The sequence below is a fragment of the Camelus bactrianus genome, chromosome 8, assembly GCF_048773025.1.
Source record: "Camelus bactrianus isolate YW-2024 breed Bactrian camel chromosome 8, ASM4877302v1, whole genome shotgun sequence".
NCBI lineage: Eukaryota > Metazoa > Chordata > Mammalia > Artiodactyla > Camelidae > Camelus > Camelus bactrianus.
In genome coordinates, this window is record NC_133546.1 from 27,893,996 (window position 1) to 27,915,231 (window position 21,236).

A 21,236-nucleotide genomic window follows, 5' to 3' on the forward strand; every position below is an offset into this window, starting at 1 on the left:
GATGTTTCCCATATCAGGAGCCAAGAGCAGTAAACAGAAGGCAGAATTCAGAAAAAGGAAGCAGAAATTACCTACCCTTGGTTGCTGGCACTGCGTATTACACCTATCTAATGGCATGATATAATGGTTGTTCATTTGAGTATATATTGCATCCTGGAAGATGACTCCCTATACTTACATGGCATCATTTTTTTTAGTTAGTTTATAATGTTATGTCAATTTCTGATGTACAGCACAATGCTTCAGTCATACATGAACATACATATATTTGTTTTCATATTCTTTGTTACCATAGGTTATTATAAGACCCTGAATATAATGCTATACAGTATGAACTTGTTGTTTATCTATTTTATACAGAGTAGTTAGTATCTGCAAATATCCCAATTTATCCCTTCCCACCCCCTTTCCCCATGTATCCATAAGTTTGTTTTCTATGTCTGTGAGTCTTTTTCTGTTTTGTAAATAAGTTCATTTATCTGTTGTTTTTTTCTTTTTTAGATTTCACATGTAAGTGATATTATATGGTATTTTTCTTATTCTTTCTGGCTTACTTCACTTAGAATGGCATTCTCCAGGGCCATCCATGTTGCTGCAAATGGCATTATTTAAACAATCCCCTTTAAAATAGCACCCAAAGTAATAAAATACCTAGGAATAAATCTAACCAAGGAGATGAAAGAATTATACACAGAAAACTATAAACCATTGATGAAGGAAATTAAAGAAGACTTTAAAAAATGGAAAGATATCCCATGCTCCTGGATTGGAAGAATCAATATTGTTAAAATGGTCACACTGCCCAAGGCAATCTACAGATTTAATGCAATCCTTACCAAATTACCCAGGACATACTTCACAGAACTAGAACAAATCATAATGAAATTTATATGGAACCATCAAAGACCTAGAATTGCCAAAGCATTACTGAAGAAAAAGAAAGAGGCTGGAGGAATAACTCTCCCAGACTTCAGACAATACTATAGAGCTGCAGTCATCATGACAGCATGGTATTATTCTTTTTTTATAGCTGAGTGGTATTCCATTGTATAATTATCCAGTCATCTGTGAATGGACATTTAGGTTGTGTTTCCATGTCTTGGCTACTGTAAATAGTGCTGCTATGAGCATTGGGGTGCATGTATCTTTTTGAATTAAAGTTCCCTCTGGATATATGCCCAGGAATGGGATTGTTGGATCATATGGTAAGTCTATTTTTAGTCTTTTGAGGACTCTCCATACTGCTTTCCATACCAGCTGCACCAAAGGGCATTCCCACCGCAGTGCAGGAGGGCTCCCTTTTCTCCACAGCCTCTCCAGCACTTATCTGTGGATTTGTGAATGATGGCCATTCTGATTGGTGTGAGGTGATACCTCATTGTAGTTTTGATTTGCATCTCTCTGATAATTAGAGATATTGAGCATTTTTTCATGTGTCTATTGGCCATTTGTATGTCTTCATTGGAGAACTGCTTCTTTGGGTCTTCTGCCCAGTTTTGGATTGGGTTGTTCCTTTTTTTTTTTATTAAGTTTTATGAGCGGTTTATATATTCTGGAAATTAAGCAATTGTCAGTCTCATCTTTTGCAAATATTTTCTCCCATTCGTAGGTTGTCTTTTTGTTTTGCTTATGGTTTCCTTTGCTGTGCAAAAGCTTATAAGTTTAATTAGGTCCCATTTGTTTATTTTTGCTTTTATTTCTGTTGCCTGGGTAGACTGCCCTAGGAGAACATTGCTAAGATTTATTTCAGATAATGTTTTACCTATGTTTTCTTCTAAGAGGTTTATAGTATCTTGTCCTATGTTTAAGTCTTTAACATTTTTGAGCTTATGCCTTATCTGCACCATCTATAAGCTATTCTATTGCTCTTCAATGCCAGCTGCTTTTGGATGCTGTGGTATGTGGCAGGACCAGTGGCTCTCATGACCCTAAGCCCAGTTTCTATAAAGTGAGTATCTTAGTCAAGGGTTTCTAAACAGTGGCATACTGACATTTTGGGGAGATAATTCTTTGGTATGGGGATTTGTCCAGGGCATTAGGATGTTCAGCAGCAACCCTGGCCACTAGATGTCAGTAGCATCCTCCCAGTTGTGAGAACCAAACATGTCTGCAGACATTGCCAAAAATCCCCTGGGGGCGGAAATATTGCCCCTGGTTAAGAACTATTGCCTTACACTGATGTAATGTCATATGGGGTCCCATGTGGGTGGATTAAACTTTGTGTAATCACATGGACATGATGCTGCCTGAGGTTCTTCAGACAGGAAAGGCAAATCCATACCAAGGAAATGTATAGATGCAAAAACTGTTAATTTGAAACAACTTGCTGCTTTTTCCAGGATGGAAGGAGTCCAGCATATTCAACTTGCCACTAGGTGGCTGGTTGGCCTTCTGAAGGGATGGTGCTGTACGTGGGGGTTAGCACTGGTCTCTCTTGCCAGCCTTAGTACATGGGAGCTCATGTAGTTAGGCCCACGCATAGCATCCATCCTTGACACCATCATTACTGTTCACTATGCCTAGTGTTCAAACACTGGGGTCTCTGATGACACAGAGATGGCTGACACAGACTGGTTGACATTTTGCCCTGCGATTTCATGGTTTTTTAATGCTAGCTCCAGGGTAGATGCCCTCCGGTAACACACAATGCAAAGATCTTCACACTTTGTGCCCGCTCCCGTTAGTCCATCCACATACCACGACTGCAGACCTTCTTGCCCCTGACCTCCCCATCTTTCTCCTCCCAAGCTCTTGGCTACCCATGAATTTTCATAGATTTTAATCTTGGGCCATTCTGTTTCCACCGAAAGAAGATGAGCAATTGTGCCACCTGGAGCTCTGCCATCAGGAAGATTTCCCCCTGCTCACCACTGTCTTTCAAGGCCACCATTGAGGGGGCTGTAATGGAGTCCCCATCCGTTTTTAGCTCTCACACACGTGCTGGGCTGACAGTCCATAGCTTTGCTCTTTTCATCCTTTGTCAGCTGCTATGTGGCATTCCCCATGCAGCGTAAATAAGTGTCAGTTAAGAGGTCTTGCTTGTACCACTGTGGTGGATGAAATGGAAGTGAGGGCCTCCACACTGTGCTGCTCACGTGGGCCTTCTGGTGCTCCTTGTGGCTAATCCCGGATGCATCATTTTCATCTTAAGACTTAATAGGTCCAATTAAGTATGTAAATTGACCTCCTTGACTCTTATTTCTTCATCTCTAAAATGAGAGGTTGAATGAAATAAAGTATAACATCTTTTCCAATTCTAGTTGTAGGTGAAGGACTGCAAAAACCAAAAACTAGGGTTTGCTGGGGAACTGAGAACCAAGGGGCCATCTTGGGTTTCTCCCACCCCTAACTGTTCTTTAATTTACAGCAATTGTTTACCTGTCTTAATATTTCTGATTCAGGAGGTGACTGCTGCCATGTTACAAAGACATCAGGATGGCAAAAGTACATTGTTGCAGCCTTTGCATTACAGTCAGCTAGGGTATTTCCGTGCTACTCAGGATCAGTTCTTTTCATGTGAGCCTCAATTTTGATGACAGACAACGTTTTATGCTAGGATATGTCAGACTTTCAGGAGTTTCACACAATTTCTGAAATGTCTGTAACGCACACCTGTACAGACACACCATAAAGAAAGCTTAATGTTACTTTTTGTTTGACCCGGATTCCCATGCAGTATAACAGATCAAATATGATTAGTTTAATATCTCTTTTTTATAAGGAGAGAAAACAAATCTTTGAGATATTTCAGGAGCCCTCTGTGGGGTTTCCATATCAAGGGGTCCTGGAAACTTCTCTTTTCTACCCCTAGGCCATTTTACCTACTCTTGTGCAAAAGATTTTGGGTCCTCAGTGAGGGATCAAGCCAAAGGATCTTGGCCCTTTAGTCAATCTTTAATTTGATTTAACTGTTGCACTAACCAATTGCTGGTCAATTCCTCATTGTAGTGACAGCCTTCTGGCTTTCCAAATTTCTCCAAACTGGGGTAAATAGACCAGACTTGTTTGGATTCCTTTAACATTTGGGAACCAATGTGGGGGTCACTGTGACCCACCTAGCCTTTGATAGTGCTATATTGAAACCTTTGTTTTAATCCTATTACTGTCCATTTTACTCATCCCAATCCAATTTTTATCTTGCCTTTTGTATGTATCCATTTATCTCAGGTGATCTATTCATAATTTTGAGAATCCTCCATGGATTTAAAATTTTTTTAATTTTTCTTCAGTACATGACAACTGTATCTCCAGTGTCCTGATTTTTTATTTTGCAATATCTGCAAATATCTGAAAATACATAGGAAGGAGGTCTGAGTGGACTTTAGTTTTTGTTCTAATTTCTATCGTTCCACCTTATTAAGGGATTCCCAATGACTAGCCATTACACCATTATAAGAGCTCTCTAATTTTTTTTTAATTTAGCCAATTCAGAGGATCTGTCATCTGGCCATTGACAAGTAGGATCTATTAGACTTAACAGTGACTCAAACCAGTAAGTCTTTCTGTGGAAAGACCTGGAGGTAGACTTCCAAGCTTAGCCAAAATGTTCACTCTCAAAGATAGTCTAAGAAAATAAAGCAATGAATGTTGAGACAACAAAGGCCTCCTGTGAACTGGGACCCCTTATAACAAACTCCCCTGCAAGCTGGCATGGCCAAAAAAAGAGATGCCAGTCACGAGTCCTGTGCTCATACCAACCAGCTACCTCAGAAGCCCAGTCTATTTGACTGACCGCCAAATGCATGCAGGTACGTTCACCTTCTGAATGGCAGAGGCCAGAGAGAACATTTCCATTGGTCATAAGATAGAATTAGGAGAGGCCCTGATTTTATACAGCTGTCCCAAAACACAGGGAGTCATGTGTCCCCTTCTTCCTTTTGAACAGAATAGAGTGACTTCACCTATTTTTTTTAAGACTCTCTAAACTTGGGTCCACAGCCTATTACATTGCCCATCAGATGCCTATGCATCCCCCTGGCAGAGATCAGAAAGAATATTTTCACTGGCTGTAAAGCCAAGCTCTCAAGACATAGAACAAGACTAAAGAAAAAGCCTCTTGCGGTTTTTCTTCTATGCACACTAACAACTTTAGCTAAGCCTTGGGGAGTCTCCTGAAGCCAAATTAACACCGAGGAGGGATGTGCTACTACGTTGGCACTTGTGGATTGTTTTACAGAGTACCCTGTTGCACAGAAATTTTCTTGGGGTTGGCAGGTGACCTAGTGTTGATCTAACCCATTCTCTGACCCACTTCATTTACTGTAGGCGCCTTCTTGATGTTGTGAGCATCCTAATGGCTCTTACATGCCCAACCTGTGCCCATCAACTTTGTGAGTTCCAAGATTTCTCTTAGCAAGAGCTTTGACCTTACGTGCATATTAACCAACAGCAAAGTTTTTCTAGACAGATGCTGGTCTGGTGAGAACCATGAACTCACCAGTCTGTGTCGCTGGCTCAGACAGCAGGCGTATGGAATGTATGCCTGTATTCTCACCCTGTGGCTTTTCCTCCTTTGACAAATGGCAGAAAAGACTAAGAAAAAAACTGTGACTCAAGAGTACTCTACCAAATCATTCCACTATCGATTATTTCTAAGTATTCATTATCATAAATTATACTACAGTGAACATACTTGTTTATCTTTGTGCATTTACATGATTGTTTCTTTAGATTGGGTTTCCACAAGACACAACTGAGTCAGAGGGTATGAAAATTTTACATTTTGTTATTTATTACCAAACTTTTCTCAAAGAAATCTGTAGTAATTAATACTCCCACCAAATGTGTATGAGTGCTTATTTCCCTAGCAATGTTACAAATTATTAATCTGCTAATGACTTTTATAAATGACACTGCAGGACTTTCTTTACTACAAGTTAAGAGAAGTCACTGCAATAAGAAATTATATGACCTTAAAAGGAACTTACCCTAACCCCAAATACCTCCAGATAACATAATTTTCTCTTCAAAATTTGAAAATAAGTTATTTTAATAGCAATTTGATGTTGTAAACCCTAATTTTGGAGACTTTTCCTAGACACTTAAAAAATTTAATCTTTAATTTGGGGATAATTCATGTGCAACTATAAGGAATAATATAGCGATCCCAATATCTTCTGCCCAGTTCCCTACAATAGTAACATGTTGCAAAAGTGTAGTGCAATATCACAACCAGGATACTGTTAAAGATGCAACACATTTCCAATACCACGAAGATGTCTCCTGTTGTGCTTTTATAGACACCCTGTGACACCTTCCTGACCTCCTTTTGCTCTTACCATTCTTAACCCCTGACAACTACTAATCTGTTTTTCATTGCTACAGTTTTATCATTTCAATAATGTTGTATAAATGAAACCAGCTAGTATGTAACCTACCGGGATTGGCATTTCTTAGTGCAACATAATTCTTTGGAGATTCATCCAAGTATCTGTGTGGGTCAATAGTTCATTCCTTGTTATTGTGGAGTTGTATTCCATGATATCAATATACCACACTGTGTTTAACCATTCAACCATTAAAGAACATCTGGTCCCCCTCTCACCCCAAGTTTATATTACATAAAATCACTATAAAATCACTGTGAACATTTGCGTACAGGTTTTTGTGTGAACCTAAGTTTTCATTTTTCTGGGAGAAATGCCCAGGAAGGGTAAAATTGCTGGGCTGAATGTTTGATTTTTAGGAGACTAATAAACAATTTTCCAGAATAGCGATATCATTTTAAATTCCCACTAGCAATGTATGAGTGATCCAGCTTCTCCACATTTTCCCCGGCACTTGGTTGTCACTATGTTTATACCTACACATTTCACTTTTTTAAGTGATGAAAAATGCTGCGTGTTTTTAATTTTGGTGTCCATGAGTTCATTGGCTGTATATAGAATTACAATTGAATTTTGTATCCTGCAATCTTGCTGAACTCTTATCAGGTCTAATAGTTTTTAATAGTTTCCTCGGGATTTTCTACATAGACAATCATGTCATCTGCAGATAAGGATAGTTTAATTTTTTTTCTTTATGAAATGTTTAGGTATAAACACATATAGACCTGTATGCTGAAAACTATAAAGTGCAGATGAAAGAAATCAAGGATAGAAATAAATATAGAACCATCCTGTGTTCACGAGTTGGACAGTTTGTTTATAAGACTTTATTTTTTTAGAGCAGTTTTAGATTCACAGCAAAACTGAGGAAGGCACAGAGATTTCTCATATACTCCGTGCCCTAAACACATGCAAAGTCTCCCTCATTATCAACACTCCTCACCAGAGGGTACATTTGTTACAACTGATGAACACACACTGACACATCATAATCACCCAAAGGCCATAGTTTACCTTAGCATTTGCTCTTCATGTTATATATTCTATGGGTTTGGACATATGTACAGTGACAAATATCCATCATTATAATATTATTCAGAGTATTTTTCCTGTCCTAAAAATCCTCTCTACTCTGCCTAGTCAGCCTTCCACCCTGCAACCCTTGGCAACTACTGACTTTTTTTTTTTTTTTTACTGTTTTCTTAGTTTTGTTATTTAAATGTCATATAGCTGGGATCATATAGTATGTAGGCTTTTCAGACTGGCTTCCTTCATTTAATAATATGCACTTAAGTTTCCTCCATGTCTCTTCGTGGCTTAGTAGCTCATTTCTTTTTAGAGCTGAATAACAGCCCATTGTCTGGTTGTACCACAGATTATTTATTCATTCACTTACTGAAGGACATCTTGGTTGCTTCCAGATTTTGGCAATTATGAATAAAGCTGCTGTAAACATTTGTGTGTAGGTTTTAGTGTGGATATAAGTGTTAAACTCTGGGTAAATACCAAGGAATGCAATTGCTGGATCATATTGTAAAAGTATGTTTAGTTTTGTAAAAAACAAAAAACAAAAAAACCCCAAAATCCTGCCAAACTGTCTTCCAAAGCATCTGTACCATTTTGCATTCCTACCAGCAATGAATAGAGTTTCTATTGCTCCACATCCTCGCCACCTGGCCAGTATGTGGTGGTGTTAGCGTTCTGGACTTTGGCCATTCTGCTAGATGTGTAGTGGTAGCTCACTGTCATTTTAATTTGCATTTCCCTGATAACATAGGATGTGTGGCATCTTTTCCTATGCTTATTTGCCATCTGTATGTTTTCCTTGGCAAGGTGTTTGTTAAGATCTTTGGTCCATTTTTTAAAATTGAATTGTTTAATATTCTTATTGTTGAGTTTTAAGAGTTCTTTGTATATTTTGGATAACAGTCCTTTATCAGATGTGTCTTTTGAAAATATTGTTTCTAGTCTGTAACTTGTCTTTTCATTCTCTTGACATTGTCTTGCACAGTGCACAAGTTTTAAATTTTAATGAAGTCCAGCTTATCAATTATTTCTTTTTCATGGATCATGCCTTGATGATTTATCTAAAAAGTCATCACCATACCCAAGGTCATCTAGATTTTCCCCTATGTTGTCTTAGCTAAGAGTTTTATTGCTCTGTGTTCTACATTTATGTCTATGATCCTTTTGGAGTTAATTTTTGTGAAGGGTCTAATGTCTGTGTCTACAGTCTTTTTTTTTTTTTAATATGTGTGCAGTCCAGTGTTCCAGCACATTTTTTGAAAAGACTGTCTTTACTCCATTATGGTGTCTTTATTCCTTTGTCAAACATCTTTTGACTATATTTATATAGGTACCTCTGGGCTCTCTATTCCTTTCCAGTGATCTATAGGCATACCTGTTTAGTTGTACTTAGCTTTATTGTGCTTCCCAGTTATTATATTTTTTACAAATTGAAGGTTTATGATAACTCTGTGTTGAGAAAGTCTATTGGCACCATTTTCCTAACAGCATTTGCTTACCTAAAGTTTCTGTGTTATATTTTGGAAATTCTCACAATATGTCAAACTTTTAAAATTATTATTATATTTGTTATGGTGATGTGTGATTAGTGATCTTTGATGTTACGGCTATGACCCATTGAAAGCTCAGGTGATGGTTAGCATTTTTAGCAATAAAGTATTTTTTAATTAAGGTATGTACATTTTTTTAGACATAACATTATTATACATTTAATAGACTACAGCATAGTGTAAACAGAACTTTTATAGGCACTGGAAACCAAAACATTCATGGTGACTCACTTTATTGTGATACTGACTTTACTGCAGTGGTCTACAACTGAACCCTCGATATCTCTGAGGTATGCTTGTATTTACCTATTCTTTCACCGGTACCGTATTCTCTTGATTACTGTAGCTTATAGTAAGTCCTGAAGTTGGGTAGTGTTAGTCCTCTGACTTATTCTTTTCCTTCAATGCTGTGTTACTGCTTCTGGGCCTTTTACCTCTCCACATAAACTTTAGAATCACTTTGTTGATATCCACAAAATGACTTGCTGAGAGTTTTATTGGGATTGCATTGAATCTGTAGGTCAATTTGGGAAGAACTGACATCTTGACAATATTGAATCTTCTGGTCTGTGAACATGGACTGTCCTTCTATTTAAGTTCTTTTTAAAAGAATTTGATTCATCAGAGGTTTGTAGTTTCCCTCATGTGGATCTTGAACATATTTTGTTAGATCTGTACATAAGTGTTTCATTTGGTGGGGTATTCGGATCTGGATGGTCTTTGTTTCCTTTTCTTGCCATATTGCATTGAGCAGAACTTCCAGCACTATTTGAACAAAAGCAGTCAGAGCAGACACTCTGGCTTGCTCCTGATCTTAGCTGGAAAGCATTCAGTCTTTTTATCATTAAGAAAATCTTTGTGTAAGGGTTTTGCTTTTGCTTTTGTAGGTGATATTTATAAAGTTGAAGAAATTCCCCTTTATTCCTCATTTACTGAGAGTTCTTTTAATCATGAATGGATATTGAATTTTTGTCAAACGCACGTTCTGCATCAATTGATATTATCATGTGATTTTTGTTCTTTAGCCTATTAACATGGTGGACTACATTATTGATTTTCAAATAGTGAAGTAGCCTTGTATTCCTGAAATAAACCTTGTTTTGTCATAATGTATAATTCTTTTTATATATTGCTGTATTTTATTTGCTACTATTTTGTTAAGAATTTTTGCTTCTATATTCATAAGAGTTATTAGCCTGTGCTTTTCGTTTTTGTACTATCTTAGTATTGTTTTGGTACCAGGATAACATTAGCTTCATAAAACTAATTGGGAAATGTTTTCTCCTATTCTATTTTCTGGAAAATATTGGGTATAATTAACTGTTCTTTCAATGTCTGTGTAATTAGTTTTAAAATTATGAACTCAGTTTCCTGAATAGATTTGAACTATTCTGATAATTCTAATTATGTATTTCATATTGAGTGAGTTGTGGTAGCTTATGCTTTTTGAGAATTTGGTCCACTTATTCTAAGTTATTAAATTTATAGGTGTACATTGTTGATTTGAGATATTTTCTTCTTTCTACTACAAACATTTAGTGTTATAAAATTTCCCCTCAGAACTGCATTAGTTATGTCCCACGGATTTTGACATGCTATATTTTAGTTTCCATTCAAAGCAATGTACTTTTTATTTTCCTTGAGGCTTCCTCTTTGACTCATGTTTTCAAATGTGTTGTTTAGTTTCCAAGTGGTTGGAGGTTTTCCTGTTATCTTTTTGCCATTGGTATCTAGTTTGACTCCAATGTGGCAAGAGACCACAGTTTGTATATTTCCACTTATTTTAAATTTGCTGTAGTGTGTTTTATTGCCCAGATGTGGTCTATCTCAGTATATGTTTGATGGGTCCTTGAGAAGAGTGTGTGTTCTGCTGGTGGTGATGGCATATTCTATAAATGTCAATTTGAGCTTGTGGGTTGATGGTATATTTGAGTTCTTCTGTATCCTTGCTGATTTTATATCTAGTTGTTCTATCAATTACTGAGAGAAGAGTATTGAAATCTTCAACTATAACTGTGGACATGTTTATTTTTCTTTTTAGTTCTATCAGTTTTTGTTTCACCTATTTTGTTGCTCTGTTCTTTGGTACATGTGCATTTAGGATTGCTATAACTTCTTTGTGAACTGACCTTTTAACATTAAGTAATGTCCCTTTATGTTCCTGGTAACTTTATTTGCTTCAGTTTTAGCTTCCTCTGATAACACGCTGGCAGGTGAAGTGCATGCATCATCTCATTACTGCTAGAAGTGCTTCTGGTTTTCTTTTCAGCTTCTGTTGGCTCCTGAAAAGAGTAGGAACTCCTCATCACTGCTACTAGGCATGGATGAGAATTCAGCCTCTCCACTAACATCACCTGATACCACCTGGCTGGTAGAGATAGGAGTGCTTCCTGCTTCTCCCCAGTGTGATACCAGAGGGTGGCGTCTCATTACCGCTGAGCAGTGGTAAAAGTCCTAATGCTCCGCTAGACTTCCTCTGACAACACTACAGTGTTGGAGGGCAATCCTTACATCCTGGTGGTGGTGGAAATCTAGACTCACTTGTCCCCTTTGCTGGCATGGGTGGGGAGTAGGGCCACAGGTTTGTTCTGTGGTATTTAGCTAAAGTAGAGCAGCTTTTGTCTAAAGAATGTTTGTCTTGCTAGACTGCTCTATTCCTGGTCCCTTAACTAAAGAGAGCAGGCCTTTGCTGGGGTTTTTATTTAAGTTTGTATCCATTTGTGTTTCTTAGTTGCCAGTTTCTTTAGCTCCAAGTCTGGGATGTATAAGGCAAAAAGAAAATACAGGGAACTCACTACTGTGTCCTTTCTTAGATCCTGAGGTCCCTAGTCAATCTACCTTTCACCTTTCAGAGTCTTCTTATGTTTGTTTTGTATATAATGACCAGGACTTCTAATTGTTCATAGTGAGAAGAATAGGAAAAGTATGTCTACTATATATTTTCAGAAGTGGAAGTCTCTGACAGTTTTGACTGAACTCTTCCCTCTTTCTATAAGCATTCTCATTTTAAAGAGATAGACTGAAATCAGCTCTATTAACTTTGTTACTTGAGTATAAAATGACCTCTATATATATATGCTTGGATGTAAAGGGTGTGAATAATCTTAATTGCAATCAAGTTTAGTTTGTCCTTGGAAAAATTCTACTGGGTCAGTGATACATAATCATAGACAAGTGCCCCAACACCAAACATATACAGAATTTTCTGACCTAATGATAATATAATACATTCAGCCGATATGTAAGAAAGGCACAATATCAACTGGCCTTTCAAGCAGTGATTTTCAGAAGGAAATTTTAAAAAAAAAGGTTGTCTTCATGCAACTTATAATGCTAACCACAATAGCCTTCAGGAAAGATACAGTGCTATGTAACAAAAGTTTTCTAGCTTGTTCATCTGGGCAACATAAAATTTCTAGTGTTTTTAGGAATATCATTTTAAAATACGTATGTTTAATATGATTATATAAATTTGGACCAATTTTAATAGCAAATATGTCTTTATTCAATAACAAAGAGCAACCCTGAGCACAATAAGAAACAAATGCAAAGTCCTAGACCATTTCCATGATTTTTTCTTTTAAAAATATTTTTCTAATTCTGTAATTGTTTTATAGTAGCACGGTACAGAGTGTTAAGAAATATGTTTGGGAAAACACTTGAAACTGAAAAAAATCTGTTTTTAAATTTTGAAAGCACAACTACTATTTTACTGTAAGAAGAGATAGCTTGATTCTTCACAGATATCTAATGACTTTGTAGCAAGCCACAGAACTGAAAAAGCTCTGGTAAATGAACTGTTTGATTTGGTTCTGAGCCTCAACTGTTAACCTGAACTAGGTCTGTACATTCAATATCATGCTTTGAAATAACAGTGCAGCCCTGATAGAAGAAAGAAAGGAGAAAAAGAAGGAATGAAGAAAGGGGAAAAAGAAGGAAGGAAGGAAGGAAGGAAGGAAGGAAGGAAGGAAGGAAGGAAGGAAGGAAGGAAGGAAAGGAAGATTCAAAATCTCAAATAAATCAGCACTTGTGGGCAAAGGCCATTATTTTTCACGCATATACTTCATTGGCTTTGACTTAATAAAACAGGAGAAATAAATTTAAAAGATTGGACAACTTTTTTTCCTTCTCAGCTTTCATTCCTATTTATCTGGCAATAGCACCTCAGTTTTACTTTTGGAGGTGTATGCTTCCTGATGGGCCAAATGGTGGGCCCATTACCCAAGCTGGGTCAATTACTTATCATACAGAATGTTAAAAACTTTAGTAAGATACAATTAAGTAACACTATTTATTTTCACCTGTAATTTTGTTCATTATCCTCATTCAACTAAAATATGAAGTCTCGAATCATCTTGAATAAAATACATCTGAACCTCTAAGTTGAGTGATGCCCATGGCCTTTCAGAGTATTTTCCAGTATTTACCTTAAAATGCCCAGGTTTCCATATGTGACTATGAGTCCAATTCCATATTGATTCCAATATCCATAAGGATGTTTACTGCTTGAAAAATGTCTTTCTCCTTGAAAAAATTCAACCAGAGTGCTCAAGACAAATGTCCTCTGAAAAAAATTAAGGTACTTGGTCTGCCTTAAATGGCACAGGCTGGAATTCCACAGACAAACCACTGCTGTAACTCTCCACTGGGTAATCTGAACAGGTAGGCTGTTCATGAGACTTGCATATAATTTGCACTATGTTGCAGGGGAATGTTTGTGGTCTCCTGTAGACTATTTTATAACATTTTTCAAAAAACTTCTAAGAAGTAATATTCACTGTAGGTATTACTTGAAGGTACCAGAAGGCATCAGCCTTTGGTTAGAGAGAAATATTTCTGTGGAAGGCAAGCAAGGAATAGAAAAATATGCAACTTCTAATGTATTAAAGGCACATTCTTCAGTTCATATTAAAAACTGGATTACCGCAGTTGAAAATCAGTACCAGGGTATACATTAGGGTTGAGAATTCTGGAAATTTTTATTTATTTATTTATTTTTAATTTTAGAACTACACTGACTGAATGCAGAGATGTAAAAAGTTGGGTTGAGAGAAAATATGCTCAGTTATTAGGTAAATAATTCCACATGAGGTATTTGCTATGATGAATTAATGCCACCACAGCCTGGAGATTTAAAGCAAGAGCCAACATTAGAGGAATGTGCCGAGTAGAACCTAATACATAGAGACCCTTAAAAGCGATGGTTCATAACCCACCTTTTCTTTCATTGTTCTGTACCACATATTAGTACTTATTCTTCACATCAAGCAATCACCTTACCCCCATCAGATCCAGGCTTTTTGAGTCATTAAGACAAATGTTTTCATCTGAAGTGTCACTTCAGAGTGAACACGTGATTTGTGACATTTCTCAACACAAATAAATTTCTAAATAGCTATCCAATTCCCCATATAATGTAAGAGAAATAGAAAAAAATACATTTTCTGTAGATCACCAGAATAAGATATGAAATGAGATACAGTCTCAGGATAACAGTATTTTTTTGACCATAAAGATGCCAGTAGGGAAGGAACCCTCATTAGTAGACGGTAAAGAACAGGATCTGAACTCAGGGCCCCAGAAACTTGCTCTGTCTTAACACACTGCCCCTTCAAAATAAATATACAAATCAATGACATAGAAATAAAATCAGAAAGATACCTAACTATTAAGTTTAAAAAAGTAACAAAAGGTTTTTTTTTAATCCCATATTCTCCAAACAAAAAGATGATGACTATTAACAGTTTAATGGTGTGTTTTTACCTGATTTATTTTTCTACTCTAGCTTTAAAAGAAACCATAGTTGTACTAATGTCGCGTCCTATAATTTTAGATCCTACTTTCCTGTTGGGCTTTATAATAAACACATACCATAATTGCAGAACTTTTGTAAATATGCCTGGGTGGTGTTCCATTGAATTGGATACTCCATAGTGTAGAAAATTGTTTTTATTTTTGGTCGAATTTTGGAGTGAAGTCCTCCAGACCTAAACAGTTTGCACTAATACCTGAACATAAAATCATTTTGACTTACATCTCTTGTGACTTTAGGAGTGAAGTGTTCATTCTAGTTAAACTCAAGCTCCTTCAAGAAGAATCTTGAGAAGTAAACCTCAATGGTAAAGAGTGAACAAGCAAAAGAACTGCCAGTAATGGGGAAAGAGCTGCTCCTATGATGCTGCAATGCTCAGAGCCAAGGAATAAGTCTTGGATATTTTGGGGTTGGTTTGCCTAAATATCAGATTTGAGGAAGTCTTCAGCTTCACACTTTTCCTGGATTAGCTTGTCTTTGACTCTTTATCCTTATATAGAAATGGCTGGACTGGTCACATTTTAAAAAGAAATGGAGAAAAGATTTTTCCGGCCAAATCAAATTTTATGTTTCTGTTTCTCCTGAATTATTTTCAGAGGCAAGAAAAAGTAAACCACACGGAAGAAGTGCACACTGCAATGAAGCTGGAATGCAAGCCTTCATCAGAAGGGAAGGAACAGACTTTGCATAATTCAACCACAAAATATGTGAACCACAAACAAGTATAAACACACAGGTAGACACAACACACACATGCGTGCACACACACACTCACACACACACAGACACAGGTCTGCCCTTTCCCCAGGAATTTTCATCAATGTAGTTTAAAAAAGAAGAAGCCTGGTAACATCCCAGTAAAAGTATATAAAAATTTCATGTCTCTTTCCATATTTAAATGCTTGGCATTACAAATGTTGTGAATTTTCTAAAAAAAATCTAAAAATACAAAAAACAAAACCCAAAGAGGTAAGGATTTTTTTATGATCAGGCCATACGTAGCTCAATTAAAGTTGAAAGTAAATTACTGTGCCTCAAATCTTCCTCTAGGATCCAGCCCCAAAATCTTTCCCTAAAATATAGGAGTTTCTAGCATAAATGGTCTTTTTTCCTCTATCATATGGGTTCATTTGTGTAGAGGATAGAATATTTCTACCGTATAAAGCAAAGTTAGGGATAAAGATACCTATCAGATTGTCTTTTTCCTGGGTGCAAACCATTGAGTCAAAGGTAGGCAATTAAATCATGCTAGTCTAATATCAAATTGTAGTTTCTCTGTCAGTTGCTATAAATTTTAAAAGATACCTAATTATTCAAAAATTATAGATTTTTAGCAGTATTTTGACTCTTCAATTTTCTCAGATACTTTACATTTTCACTGGGCTATGCAATTGCTTTTAGACATCATTATCATAAAATTAGAAATTCAATATGACTTCCAAATCTCTTAGGAGATACTAATATCGTATTTCTTGAATGGCTTGTAGTTTTCAAAGATGTTGTGTTATAAGATTATGCTAGGCTCCATTCATTTCTTCTTTATTCTTTCCTTGCCTTATAGGTGTCAGGTGCTGGGTTAGGTTTTGGGAGCTCTATGTGCATAACCTAGCACATATCCATGAAGGGCTTTCATTTGTCTAGAGGTAAGCAAATAACTTAAAAGATGATTAGGCACTTTTACTTTTGAAAATATGGTAAGTTACTTGTCCAGAAAAACTCTTCCAGAAAATAATACCCATAAATACTGAATACATTTTTAATAATGTATTTTTGTATTACTTGTCTGAGCTGATGAGAAAGTTAATGAATCTTGATAGATAGATGGCATAAAGGTATGAATACAGAGATGTAGACAAGTCCCCAAATCACTGTTTGCTGTGAGGGCATCTGCCATACCTGGTGGCTCACAGCTGCATGAGCAGAGCCAATACAAAGCCTGGAGTCTGTGCAAGGGAGATAATAAGAGCAAAGAAACAATCCAAAACCAAAAGTTTCCAAAAGGCAACACACCAGCAGATGAACTAGGAAAGAACATTCTCACAAGGAGACTGAAGACATACCAGCAACTATGAAGGAACTTCACCAGCAAGAGCCAACTCTAAACATTGTAGATTTTGGAAACACACATACAGACTATGAAACAAATACCAACCACATGTTTTAAGAAGTAAGAAAATATGAAGATTATGAAGAAGGACACTAGATTTTTAAAAAGTTACTAGGAGTTTTAAGAAAAAGAGCAAAATAATGAATTTGAAAATAAAGGCATCACTGAGAATATAGTACAGGGTCAAAGAGATTAAAACATCTGAAAGATAATTAAGCAAAACAAAAGACAGAATGTAACTGAGGTTTCAGGTGGAGAGAGAGGGAGAGAGAATGTGAACAAGGAAATATTCAAAGAGTTAATGATTTAGGATTTTCTAGTATTATTGATAGATACCAATCTTGAGCTTCAGGAAATCCAACAAATATGCATATTTTTTTAAAAAGCACACCAAGACACATTGCAATGAAATAGCATAACATCAAAGACAAAAACATCTTAAAAGACAGACAAGATAAAATAACTTCACACAAATGAAAATTAAACTGAAGCAGACGTCTCATAGCAACACTGGAAGCCAGAATAATATCTTCAAAGCTCTTAAAGAAAATAAATGTCAGCCTAGAACTTTATACACAGTAAAACTATCCTTTGAGAATGGTAGTGAGATAAAGGCATTTTTTTGTATCCTCAGGAAAATAAATATAGAATATTGGAATTGAGACATAATCCAAATTATCAAAATAATCTCTTGCTTTTTTCTGCTGTCTAATTTACAGCATACTTTCACATTTATCTTCTCATTTAAAACATGTCAATGTGGTTGTTTTCTGTTGCCCCAAATAAGAAATTATGTTTTTCCAAAGTTGGAAAAACAAGTTTTATCAATTAACTGTTTGAAATGACAAAAATAATATATAATCAATCCAGCTGACTTGAAAACACTGAAGAGCATGTAGGGGGAAGAAATGAAAATCATCCAATGTATTATTCCTCAAAGATAACCACTTTTAATTATTTTGTTCTAAAATCTTCCTATAATTTTCCGTGCATATGTCTTTTTATAGTATACTTTTTCTCTTGAAAAATGGATTACAAGCATATTACTATGTCAATTATTTTTTCCTGTTACAATTTTTTAATGGATAGATAGCCTTTCATCATATGAATGCTGCCTAATCATTAAATCACTTACTACTTGCTACTGTGATAGTTTGGATTATTGTGCAGTGAAAATTTACTTTCCTCCTCTCTTAACTGCAGATGACTTGATATTGAGCTTGGCCATGAACTTATTTTGACCAATGGAAGTTAATGAATTTTTAAATTTATTTTTATTATGTATTTTTTTATTGAAGTACAGTCAGTTTACAATGTTGTGTCAATTTCTGATGTACAGCATAATAGTTCAGTCATACCTGAACATACATATATTCGTTTTCATATTCTCTTTCACCAGAAGTTACTACAAGATACTGAATATAGTTCCTTGTGCTGTACAGTATAAACTTGTTGGTTATCTATTTTTTATATGTTAGTTAGCATCTGGAAATCTCGAAGGAAGTTAATGAATTTTACGCAGAGATGTCAATTGTTCTGGCCCAAATTAATTTGGCTTTAGAACTTTGATGACTCACTATAGGTAGCTGCTATCCTTTCAGCTTAGACCCCCAAATAAGCACATATGGAAACAAATCTGAACCCAAATTGGACCTTGGATCCAAGTGCCACCAATACAGAACTGCCCAGTCAAGCCTAGACAAATCAGCCAATCTCAATTAATCTGCAGGTATATGAGCATTAAATAAATGGTTGCTGTTGCAGATCACTGAGTTTTGAGTTGTTTTTTACATGCATTATTTTGAACTGATGAATAAAAGTAGAACTGGACATGGAGGTTGTTTTCCAGTTTTATTATTACGAATAGTGTTTCATTGAACATGTCATTAAAGCTTTTTTGAAAAGTATCATTATTTTCTTTTCACAGAGGAGGAATCTGAGGTTTGGTTTAAGTTTGTCACCCAGTGGTACACAGCTATTAAGTGGCAAAACCATAATTTGAATCTGGGTCTGTCTGATGTCAAAGCTCATGTTCTTTATAAGATGCTACATTGCCTGTCACTGAAATATGTTTACTTTTTTGGGTAAATATATATCAAAATAAGTCTGGTGTTTCATAATAGCATAGAACAGCTTTGACCAGCAATGCATTAACTGCTTTTTGTCTCATTTTTATCTAAAATTAAACACTGCCCTGAGTTCTTACTACATGAAACACTAAAGCCTCTATGCCTATCGTTTAAAGCAGACTTAGCTTGTATGGTGTTTTTTCTTAAAGCAGACATTAAATCGGACCATCATTTGGAATGGAAATTGTAGGCTCGATATGAGAATGAGTGCCTTGCTAAAACTTTCACTTCTTGGTTCCCTTCTTTAAATAATCGTCTTTTTCATAACATCATCGTAAGTTTATCCATACTTTCACAAACATGCACAGTGAGATAATACTTGAAAGAGTGTGGCAGTACTTTAATAGTAACTTTCATTAGGAGTCAGTAATGTACACACTACTCATGTGGGACAGGGTCATAAGGGAGTAATATACATCTTGAGAACAGGCAGACATACAAATTAGTAGCTGCCAAAAGGACCCTATATTCCACTTATGCTTGATAAATTAAACATGTTTGATGTTGAAATGGTCCATTTAGAACCAATAGTATGTCTATAAGTCAGGAGAATATCAACAATTTATTTGTGTTCAGCATATATCTAATTGCTACCACATAGCTCAAAAAAAGTAAAATTAATTTAGTTAGAGTAATTTTAGTAGGCCAAAGAGCATTATCCTCATGAGGCCTCTGTACAGGAGATACAGATCTTTCTGAGTTTGAGGCCCACGAATATTATTGCTGTAGGGAGGAGTTATGACAGCAGGGATCAGTTTACAAATACAATTATTTAGGATATGGCCCTTACCTTACCTGACTCTACATATATGCACATAATATTTTGGCTGATTGTGTTCAGTCAGAAAAAGAGAGGCCAGATTAACTAAGTGACAAATAGACAGATCCGTTTTGTCTTTCACAAGCAAATTTGCCTGGGATAAAAGCTAACAGCTCACTTCCAAAATGAAACATACATTTAAGTGTACACCCCATATCTTTGAGCATGTACACAAATGATGATGACACCATATGGAAGGGAATGAAGAGTGAGAGAGGTGAAAACAAAATCCTGGAAGCTAAAAGAGGGCAGAGTCATTGTCTAGTTAGATCTTTCAGAAACGTGCAATCACATCTTTTCAGTTGTCTTAGAGAAGTACCGAGAGATAGCGAGACTGGGCTCAGGCAGTAGTGGAAATGCAGAATAAAGACATGATGGAAGGAAATAAGCTTAGTTTAGATAACTTTCAGAATCCTGAGGGAGTTATGAGAGTTAACACAGAGAAGGAAGACAAGGTGGCCATGATGGATGATTATATACACATACATATACACAGCTACTGAGATGAAAGTGCATCTTTCCAATAATGCTTAAAATATTACAATCATGAAGGCTTATATATTCAGGCATAAAAATGTTCTAAATTTATTTTCTGCCAGAGCAAGGTTGCGTTCCTGCCCTATGCATGCCAGTGCTATGACAGGGTGTTAATTGGCATCAGTGAAACAGGGCATCGGTGAAACAGGGCATCGGTGCCTTAGCCTTCAGGCTCCGTACACAAACATTCTCCATTAAAGAGGTTAATTCAAGAACATCTCCTGCCATGTTAATCTTATTTGCTCTCAGGTATTAGGGACATGTGGGGCCAGGGTGGGGTCTGCAGACATAGCCAACCCGCCCTGAGGAAGTTCAGGCTGAAGGGTGTAGGCTTGGGTCATGACCAACTATTTCTCAGGCCCTAGGAACAGCTTAAAAACCATAGTTTACTCACTGAGTATCCAAGACCATGGATGTCTGTGGAATTTCCCTTCTCCCTAGGGATTCTCAGGTCTTCCTGGCCCACAAATTGTTCATCCAGATAATGATGTCATAATGAATGTATTGATGAAGCCCTGTCAGCTGATGCTCACAAAGACAGAACAAAACCACTGTCAAATGCTTCCCTGCATTCCCAGAGTCATTTTTGGATAGCCTCTACTAGCCAGATGTGAACTTAATCCACTGTAGTCAGCTAACTTGGGGATGACTTTACTCCCACATTGCTGACCATAATTATTTCCTGCTGTAGGAATACTACTCTCACTGCATGTGAACCTTTCTTTGATTTTCCGGTATTGGCCACCATGTTAGGTTATGAAATAGTATTTTTTTTAAAGTGTAAAATCTATAAGATCTCTATAAATGTCAGGTACTCATTAGCACCCTCAAATTCCTACTCTGCTGATATTTACCTGGAGAGAGGCTTCATTTTCAATATTTATAAATGGTATATAAGGTATCCCTTATATACCAAAGGAGCTGATTCC

General features: G+C 36.4%; 1 protein-coding gene across 15 annotated transcripts in view; it reads right to left on the bottom strand.

The window, feature by feature from the left end:
- LOC105077222 (uncharacterized) overlaps positions 1 to 21,236 on the bottom strand; it is a 196,528-nt gene that overhangs the window by 10,970 nt on the left and 164,322 nt on the right. Inside the window, exon 5 of one of the 15 annotated variants that reach the window (XR_012508604.1) lies at positions 11,032 to 11,184. The exons of 13 other annotated variants lie outside the window; for them this stretch is intronic. The gene's annotated coding sequence lies outside the window, so the exon portion shown is untranslated. Of the gene's footprint in view, positions 3,210 to 11,031; positions 11,185 to 21,236 lie in introns of all 15 variants that reach the window. One more of the 15 variants, XR_012508614.1, reaches the window with a different exon arrangement.